We start from the raw sequence: 10,552 nt of genomic DNA, 5'->3' as shown, positions 1-10,552 counted from the left end.
ATTAAGGAAATTTTCACATCCTTTTTCCCTTTAGACATACGTATAGTACAGCATCGACCCGTCGTCAAAATAAGATTTTAATTTTTAAATCTTTTAACCTTTTTTTATTCAAGATAACTTAATATCTATTCGGGAAAAGATCAAGGCGATTAAGTAGGATTAACAAAAGTATAATAATATATATATATATTAATATTATATATATATATTATATATATAACATAATAGTATATAGAGAGAGAGAGAGAAAAGATGAGAGACGAGAGAGAGAGAGAGAGAGACGAGAATAGAGAGACGAAACAGGGGTCGAGAGGATGAGAAGAGAGGAGCCCAGGTGTCTTGAGGCATATAGTCCTTGACTGCCACAGCAAAAGATCTTTCGCTTCTTGTCTTCCATCTTCTTAATCTGGATTTTATTAGACCTTTCCATTTCACAATAGCAGTCAACACTAACATATCCTTCTTCCCCCTCCTAACTATAACAAGCTCTTCACCTCCTAACTTCGTGTTGGGCCTTTCTTAAGACGGATATAAATAGTTTATGAATACAGATGATGAAGAAAATAACCCCTGATCTGATCATGACAGGCCCAGTCTTGGCTATACAAAGGATTCCCTTTGACCTGCATCGCGGCCAATGGACCATTTAGTGGGTGTAGGCATGTTTTTTTGTCTTGAATTTTTTTGGAAAAAAAAATTATTAACGTATTTTTTTTTGCACTTTGGTAATAGGTATACAGGGAGGCCATAAAACCTAAATGGAGATCGCAAGATATTAAAGAGATCTGTTCACTGCCTAACAATATTAAATAGCGATAATATAGTTGAAACCATTTACAGTATAAGTCTTTGCTAACTATCAGTAGTTTTTAGGGTACAATAATTATCACCGTGATTAGATTTTTAAAGAAGAAAACTAATAAATGAAAAAACTTAACATTGTAAACTGTCAAAAATAATAAGTGAAAAATTACTAAACCACAACTAATGAGAATTACCACGAAAAATTAATCCCTCCTTTGGTGGGCTGTCAGCAAAATTTACATTTGAGTCTAAGACGTCTCTTGTTATTGTACGTGTAAACACTTATATTTTTATGGTAAAAAGTAATTGTAATTGTGTGAAAATCATATATACATTTACTTCTCACCATACCAAGTAGTTTTGTGATTTAAATGTCTTATAAACTTTGTGAGAAGGACAGAATTGTCAATGTATTAGAATCCGATATTTCACGAATACCAGTGCTGCCTATAGCCTATTTAGCTATCGTACTACCTACTAGCCACCTACCTAGGTATACCTATTTCAGATATTGTTTTTAATGGCAAATTACTATAAACTTAAACGTATGCTAATTAGACTAGGGCCACATCAGTAAAGTGCGTCAATATCTCTTCTTCTACTAAATTTACACTTAAAGTAATGAGATTACACTAGGTTAGACTGCAGTCTGCATACACGTAGACTTTCAAGACCAGGGGTTAGCTAGTAGGCTAGTTAGCTAAACTAGCCTAGTTTCGGTAGAGGATGTTTGCTTTAGTTTTGGGATAATCTAGGTTGCAGAATTAAAGTTGAATGCAGAGTAGGGTGGGTCTGACTTACGTTTATTTGGGTGGTCCAGGATACCCTCCCCCCAGGGCCCGGTTAGGTAGGACAATGGACGTCTGAGGTTAGATTAGCTATACTAGTTGAAGGTAAATCTGGTTAGGTTATATTCCTTCTTAAATGCATGCCACAAAAATGCCTACAATGCTTGCAGTGGCTCTGACTCCTAGGTACTCCGCATTCGCTCCCAGAATTACCTAAGTTCCATTCGAGTCAGGGTGACCAGATTTTGAAAATTGAAATACGGACACTAAAATTGAAGAGGTAGTTGAACAATATAGACACAACTTATGCAAAGTTTTGCACACAGTGACGCAGGCAAAGTCCTTCTCAGCCTTCTTTATTGACTTTTCTTTTGTTTTAAAGTGCATTCGTTATAAGATTTTGTTACAAACAGCTGTTTATTACATGTGTCAAAGCATTAGAATATTGCAGTCAAGCATGTTTTGCAGCTTTGAAGGATATTAATAACAAAAGTGACTTGCCATAATATATTGAATAAATTGCAGACAATAAAATACATAAGGATGAAAACCTTTCAATAATCCTTTTAAAAATTATTTCCTCATTGTTGTTAAGTTATTTTTCATTTGTCATATTTTGCACTAGTCCAACTGCTCTCAAGAGATGGTGTTTGGTTTGAGCATATGTGATGAAGTTCGAGCAGGACAGTGTGAAATTGCACTTTATCTGTAGTTCTGACTTTATCATCTCTACACTGCACCGGTTCCTACACCACCCCATCGTTGGCCCATCAGAGAGAACACTCGCTCCACTTGAGCATTTGAAGGGGGAATGCTCAGTGCAAATTTCGCTAGTTTATTGTATTTTTTTTTTTTTTTTAGATATTGAAAATACGGACAAAAGGCGTCCCGGGGAGGGTCGATACAGGACACAGGACAAATGTCATAAATACGGGACAATCCCGTCAAATATGGGACATCTGGTCACCCTGATTCAAGAGTAGAAATTGGGTTAATGACCAAGCGGTGACATAGCGACCACCAATCCCAGAATGCGGTCACCATCCCGAAAAAGTATTTGTATTCGTTGCCATGGGTGTCAGTCAAGAGTTGTGGCCCATCCAGGCACCACAACGTGACCTCTAGCTATATTCCTCGCGAAGTAAGTGTTTTCTCTTAAATTATGAAATAATGAAATAATTCGAGTGCTTTTTTGGGAAGTGGCCACGTTCCAGGATTGGTGGCTGCTATGTTGCTGCTTGGTCATTTACCCTAAAGGTACTTCCTGATTGGAACATTAGACAAAGTGCTTGCCCACTTTCTTGCAGTCAGTAGAAGTGACAATCACTCTGCTTACATTAAACAGATCGCTTTTAGAGTTGCTTCCACAAGGTGATAGTTTGTTTGACCTAATTTATCAGTTAGCTAACTGACATTTAATATTCGAGTAAATCTAAAGGAGGCAGCCACTCGAAGATGTTGTTTATTAGTATCAGTGTTTGCCAGAACAATATAGAAAAGGGTGTACTATATACTAATACAGTACAGGTGAGATGATGAGAAATTTGCCGTCCTTATGTCAGGGTAAATAAAGGATAGCCCATGGCTTCATGAAGATATAGTTTATTTATAATTTGTTTTTACCAAACCATTTTGAAAACTATAATGCCTAATGCAGTTGTACAGGTGAGGTAATTTGAGCAATTTACCAAGATGATGAGAATTTGCTGTTTGGTTCATACACGAAACAAACCTTCGGTCTTAACATTAGGATTACTAGCGCCAAGCTGGAAAACCGGTAGAATTAAAATTACACTTGTGAGATCCAGGGGGACTAATGGCATCTATTACCAGGTCAACGGGGCATGTATACCCAGAATGCCCACGGCTACCTGTGACCCATCAGTTATTTTCCTACCGCCTTTAAGATAAGACGTGTTACTGTCTATCTCATTTAAAGCCGGTTTTTCAGTTTGCCCGTTCTTTATCCATTTTCATTTTTTATTTTTTCATTCCTTTCTTTCTCCAAGTGTGGATCAGTGTGTGGTAAGAGTGTATACGTGGTATGATGGAGAATTTTGCCTCAACATCGGGATCGTCTACCGCTTCGAAGAGGAGACAAAGGAAATGCCCAGGAGTCAGTGGCTTCCCTTGTTCTAGGTTCCTAACCTCGGTGTCGACGGATCCTCATCCAACGTGTAGTAGGTGCAGGGAAAACGTATGTACGGTTTTCTAATCCGTGTTCTGTTTGTCGCGGTTGGTCGGTGGAACAGTGGAAGAAGTTCTATGGACAAAAGCCAATACAAAAGAAAGGGGGTGACGCCATCTTTGGATGACCAAACCTTACCGGCTTCTTTTGTATCGGTAATAAACCAGCTGCTCCATATGTTTCTCCACCTGCTTTTGAATTGTCTCATACCCCATTCGGTTTCTCCTAGCGGTTCTGTATCGGAAAACGTCAGGAGGGGCCTTGGGTAATTTTATGATAATAATTTGCACTCTCCTTTGTTCCCAGCAAGTAGAGGGGGAGATCCGCCATCTTTGTTCCAGGCTCCTGCTACGCAAGCGCATAGGTTAGATGGTACGTGGTCAGCGCTAGGCCTACCAGGCGTACCAACCTTGGATGGTCTGCTTGCGCATTATATGACGTCACGGTTCCAGCAGGGTCCGGCAGCGCTGAATGTTCCTCATCCCCCGGGCTTGCAATTTTATGGGAATTAATGCCGCTGCTTCTCCATCCCACTCAGTTATTTACAGCGATGCAGAACGTGGGAGGTAATTTGGCAGCAACGTGCGGTTACCAGCAGAAAAACCTCTCAGTCTCCCTCATACGAGAGCGATGACGTCACAACATACGTCACACTCTGAGATGGCAGGCGTGATGACGTCACAGACCGATTCTCGGCCTTTTTCGCTGCACCAGACGCTAATACGCCTTCTGATCCGTCAATGCAAACTGTAATGCAGAAGTTACAGGATATAGAGGAGAGAATGAATAAGAGAGACAAAAAGAAAAAGTGTGATTCGCCTTCTTCGTCTTCTTCCTCTAGTTCGGCGTCATCGCTAAGTCCGATAACGTCACGGCGAGCGCCAGTCAAGCGTTGGAGGAGGATTCGGGAGTTCCTAGCGGATCCTCGGTGGGCCAAGAGAGAAGAATCAATTCTTCCTCTACTTCGGACGAAGACTGTCATTTCCAGTCAGCAAGAAGGTCGGAAAATCAGTGGCTATTAAGCACAAGGTTGCCAGACGAAGCCGTTCGCGAGTAGTCCGAACAAGCGAGAGAGGTGACGGCCGGCGAGCTAGCGGCCGAGGCGGAGTTGCCAGTTCGGATCGCAAAAACTGCGATCCCTCTGGTAAAATCGACGTTGGCGGCGAAAGGTGCAGCAGAGGATGGAATGCAGTCCCATTTTCGCCCGTAAGGCCGTTTCAAATACGTACGAAGGACGATAAGGCTCCTATTAAAAGTACAAAAAATAGAGAGTTGGCAACCTCGGCGGATACGTTCGTGGAAGGCAGTGTCCGTCTGGATAGAAGGCCGAGGCCGGGCTCGCCGACGCTCGAAAACGTTGCCAACGCTAATAAAGACGAACTTACCTCTGTCTTAAGGGAGCCTTCATCTTGGAGATCTAGACGAGATTCTCGCTCTAGATCCGTGAGCAGGGAAAGAGTGAGACGTTCTCGTTCCCCTGCCGACTATCTGGGATCGAGCCAACAGCGGCCAGCAAAGATCAGAGAGGCCGCGCCGTAGGGGCAGGCGGCCGTGGAATTCCGGGCCGTCTGTCAGAAGATAGAGGCGAGACAACATCTCTCGTGACGGAGAGTGGTACACTAGAGCCGGAGGAAGGAGAAAACTCTTGTTTCTGGCCTCGTATGCAGAGGTTATTGATTTGATTCGTCAATTCAATAGCCTTTCGGAGAAGACAGAAACACCGGCCAGTATGCTTCCTCCTGGAATTGACATGGCGTTTGGACCTAAAGAGGGATACCAAGGTGTCGTATGAATTGCCTTGTTCGAGTAATGCGGAATCGGTCTTGCAACACGTAAACGCAAAGATTGCAGGGAGGGATAATTCCTTAAGATCTAATAGATCATTAAATTTTATTACCCCCTCCAATGGATAAAGCAAAGGAAATATTTATACGACACCGAAGGTCCCTTTGCTGTCTAGACAAATGAACCCTAATGTTGTAAGGTTAAGGCCTGGATTAACCTTGGATCAGGTTAAAATGGAGTGCCCTTCGATGACGTACCAAGAGGCTGCCACGTTAGAAGCAACAGCTTCTTCTGTCTTTCAGGCTGCGTCCTGGTTAGACCTTTGGTCAACAGCAGTGGCGAAAATTGCATCCTCGGAAGCAACAAGGAAAGTAGTAGATGAACCATTGTTCATTAGATTACTACAGTCAGGGGTCCAAGGCGATTGCGTACCTGACAAACGTAAGTGCCAATGTTTGGGCAAATATCCTGCTAATGAGGAGAGATGCAGCATTGGCTAGACTAAGCCGCAATGTGGATTTGGATTCCCTGTTAGCAATGAGGAATGGGGATATCTTGGAATCGCAACTACTGTTGCCAGAGGTCATACTGGAAGAAGCGATAGATAGAAGAAGGATGGACACTAACGATAGGTTGGTGCAACAGGCAGTTAGGAAAACCTCTAACAGTCAAACTATTCCTTTGGAGGGAAGACAACAGCAGATGTCTCGAAAGAAACCAGTGAGACATAGCATCCCTAATAGAGTCACAAGACCCTCTTCCCCAAAGAGGATAACTCATCGGCCCTTTCACAATAGAAAACAACAGAGGAAGGGGGCAATAGGGGAAGGGGGAGAGGCTCAAGAAGATAGGATGGGCGCCTCCCATCACTCGGCCACACCAGTGGGGGGTTTGCTGGCAAATCACTGGAAGGTGTGGCAGGAACTAGGGCAGAGCATGGGTGGTGGATGTTCTCAGGATCGGGTATTTGATTCCGTTCGAGGTAACCCCGCCCCTGACAGATCAACCATTACCCCACGTCACTTATGCCCACAAATCTCAGAAGGCCACTATTCTGCAGGACGAGGTGAAGAAGATGATGGAAAAAGGAGCTGTGCAACAAGTATGCAGTCCGACAAAAGGCTTCTACAGCAGGATTTTCCTGGTACCCAAAGCCAACGGGGAGTGGAGGACAGTAATAGACCTGTCAACGCTGAATCTGTTTATAAGGAAAACCAGTTTCAAGATGGAAACTCCGAGAACGGTTCTACAAGCAGTCAGAATCGGAGACTTTATGCTGACAGTCGATCTAAAGGACGCATACTTTTCAGATACCAGTCCATCAGTCTTCAAGGAAATTTCTCCGCTTCAGTCTTGCAGGGAAAGCTTTCGAGTTCAAGGTCCTGTGCTTCGGATTGACAACGTCTCCTCAAGTTTTTACAAGAGTGTTTCACCCTCGTGTCGGCATGGGCGCACGCTCAGGGGATCAGGCTGATAAGATATCTGGACGATTGGCTGGTGATAGCAAAGTCCAGGGAGAAATTACTCAGGGACAGGGCGGCCCTCCTGCAGCTTTGTCACAGCCTAGGTATTGTGGTGAATCAGCAGAAGTCGCAGCTGGATCCAAGTCAACGTTTGGAATATCTGGGAATGGTGATAGACACAAACACAAGCCAAAGTATTCCCGACAGACCAAAGAGTACAGAAATGCAAACAAGTGGTGAATGCCTTTCTGGGAAAGCAGACACAGCCAGCAAGACAGTGGCAGGTGGTGCTGGGAATCCTAACCTCCCTGGAGAAGCTAGTACCACAAGGAAGGCTACACCTTCGGTCCCTACAATGGAGGATGAAGGAGTTTTGGTCACCAACAGTAGATCACCCGTACGAGCAAATTCCCTTGTCGGCAGAAGTGAGGAAAGACTTGCTGTGGTGGGTGGACGACGACAATCTGACAGTGGGTGTCCCCCTTCAAACAATCCTCCCCAGACCTCTTGCTGTTCTCGGATGCATCACTAGAAGGCTGGGGAGCCCATATGGAGGAGTTGATGGTGTCAGCAAAATGAGTTGCAAGGACAGAGAACTCCATATAAACGTGCTGGAGTTGAAAGCAGCTTTCCTGGCTCTACAAGAATTCAGGGAGAGAGTAAAGGGACACTCGGTGGTATTGATGTCAGACAACACCACAGTAGTAGCTTATATAAACAAGCAAGGAGGCCTAGTTTCTCGGCAGTTACATGTGGATGACAGTTCAAACTTCACCAGTGGGCTATAGAGAACCTGGTAGCCATCAAGGCCAGGTATATTCCGGGAAAAAGAAACATAGTGGCCGACAAGTTGAGCCGCAGGATCAGATTCCTGGGAACGGAGTGGTCCTACACAAGGTAGTGGACAGGATGCTCATGTGTTGTGGGAAGGACCGATCATAGACCTATTCGCAACCAGGTACAACAAAAAGTTGGAAGTGTATTGTTCAGTAGTCCCGGACGCAGAGGCAGCAGCAGAAGATGCGCTACAACACCCCTGGGACAATCTGGACGTGTACGCATTTTCCTCCATTTTGTCTAATCCGTCAGGTTCTGAACAGGGTAATGCGGTCTCAGAACCTCAAGATGACCCTGGTAGCCCCGTTTATGGCCGAAAGCAGAGTGGTTTCCAGACCTACTGGAACTCCTAGTAGATGTGCCAAGAGAGTTACCTCCATGGAGCAACCTTCTTTGTCAGCCTCAGTGGAGAGGTACCACCAGTCGGTGAACCTAGTCCCTATCGCCTTCCCCACAATATGGTGGAGACTGTCAAGTATCTCCTCCAGGAGAGCGAGGGTTTTCGCAGAAAGCAGCAACTCAGATTGGCAGGTAATATCAGAAAATCATCCGCGACAGTATACAAGGAAGTGGGTCAGCATACTGTGATTGGTTGTCGTAAAAGGGGGAACGTGTCTCCACTCGGTACCACTATTCAGCAGTTAGCAGACTTTCTCGATACATCTCAGAACAGAAAAACATATGTCTGTATCTGCAGTGAAGGGGTACAGGGCTGCTCTAGCCTCAGTCTTACGAATGAAAGGAGTGGACATATCGTCTTCATGGGAGTGGCCATGCTGATGAGGAGCTTTGAACAGTCATGCCCACCAAAGGAGCTAAAAACCCCAGATTGGGGATCTGACCAAGGTACTGAGTAGTCTGACACCCCCTTACGAACCACTAAGGCAGTCCACGGATAGGAGCCTGACCCTGAAGACAGTCTTCTTATTGGCCCTGGCTTCAACCAAAAGGGTGGGGGAGCTACATGGCCTCTCATATCTCATAAAGCACTCGAGAGGTTGGAGATCAATGGTGTGTGAGTTTGTCCCAGAATTCGTGGCAAAGACCCAAAATCCAACAATAGTAGACGGCAGATTCGACTCCTTTACCATACCTTCCTTGGCAGACTTTGTAGACAACGACAAAGCTGAAATTGCTCCTGTGCCCGTCAGGGCACTAAGGGAGTACTTAAAGAGAACAAGGCACCTCAGGCCGGGGTGCCAGAGGTTGTTCGTAAGTACAGGACGGAACAAGAAGGAAGTGTCCAAGAATACAATATCATTTTGGCTAAGGGAGACAATCAGAAATGCTTATACTGCAGAAGACAGAGGGTCAGATAGCCAGGTGGGAGCTTAGAGCTCATGACATCAGAGGTGTGAGTGCTTCCCTAGCATTTAAGAAGACATGTCTGTGGATAAAATTCTGAAAGCTGGCGTGTGGAAGCGCCAAACAACTTTCACCTCATTTTATTTGAAAGATGTTGCCCATAGATCCTTGGACACTTTTTCCTTGGGTCCAGTGGTGGCGGCCCAACAAGTGATATAGTTCATCCAGTGCCCCCTGGCGGGTCAGTTTTTTGCGTCTAGTCTAAGATGAAGGTATGAAAGTAGAATGAATGGGATGACTGGTCTTTTTTCTTTACTACTTTCTTCCTACTCCTTTAACTACGGGCAATATGAAGGAGAGTTACCGTCATGTGCTGGAACGGACTAGATGCAGGTGAGATGGTCAGCCATACTGTGAAGCTATCTTAGCTGATGATATACTTTTCAGTAGCAACACACCCCTCTGGATAATAAGGAAAGAGGGGTGAAGGTGGATCCAGTCGCAAGGGACAAGAGTAAACAGTAGAATGGTATCTACACCCAGTGGGAGGAAACCAATAGATCCGCTTATATCTTTGGTCCTAGGTTCATTGTCCATTCTCTAGAATTTACCTATATATTCGGAAATGGAGAAGGTGGCAAACTTCCAGTCAGTTGTAGAGACTTACCTCCCTCCAATAGTAAGTCTATCCTAATGTTAAGACCGAAGGTTTGTTTCGTGTATGAACAAATACCAAATTTGTAACTAATTTGTATTTTCATAACTAACAAACCTGAGGTCTTAACAGGTTAAAGGTCCCACCTCGAACCACCCCTCTAGCAGTCTAAACTGGGTTAGAAATATAACTGATGGGTCACAGGTAGCCGTGGGCATTCTGGGTATACATGCCCCGTGACCTGGTATAGATGCCATTAGTCCCTGGATCTCACAAGTGTAATTTTAATTCTACCGGTTTCCAGCTTGGCGCTAGTAAATCCTAATGTTAAGACCTCAGGTTTGTTAGTTATGAAAAATACAAATTAGTTACAAATTTGGTATTTTTTTGTGTGTTTTTACATTCATCCCCAAAAGGGCATCATGTTTAGTACCAGCCATTCAGGGATGCAAGGAAAAATATGACAAAATACAGTTAATTATCATTATATCTGAAATAAATTTCTTTTATTACCTCCTGTACTGTATTATATACATCCTTTTATGTATTGTTTAGCCTAAGGATACTACTAATAAACAATATCTTGCAGCCATCTTTATATTTACCAGTGGTAGGTTATCTTAAGCGTAAACTAACTACACTAGGCCATGAGCAGTAGCCTAGGCTAATAAAGGAAATTGTCACATGGTAAATTTATTTTGAGTTTGATGGACAGTATTAAATATAA

The 10,552-nt window shown here is 43.9% G+C and overlaps 1 long non-coding RNA gene across 2 annotated transcripts in view; it reads left to right on the top strand.

The window, feature by feature from the left end:
- The first annotated feature begins 973 nt into the window (after positions 1 to 973).
- The window catches only part of LOC135221756 (uncharacterized), a 79,989-nt gene continuing 70,410 nt past the window's right edge, over positions 974 to 10,552 (top strand). Inside the window, exon 1 of one of the 2 annotated variants that reach the window (XR_010316083.1) lies at positions 974 to 1,072. This is a non-coding gene — a long non-coding RNA (uncharacterized LOC135221756). Of the gene's footprint in view, positions 1,073 to 2,460; positions 2,734 to 10,552 lie in introns of those variants that run through there. The other variant, XR_010316084.1, reaches the window with a different exon arrangement.

This window comes from Macrobrachium nipponense, chromosome 3 (genome assembly GCF_015104395.2).
Source record: "Macrobrachium nipponense isolate FS-2020 chromosome 3, ASM1510439v2, whole genome shotgun sequence".
Taxonomy (NCBI): domain Eukaryota; kingdom Metazoa; phylum Arthropoda; class Malacostraca; order Decapoda; family Palaemonidae; genus Macrobrachium; species Macrobrachium nipponense.
The sequence above is the reverse complement of the archived record's forward strand: the minus strand, read 5'-3'. Positions and strand labels throughout refer to the sequence as shown.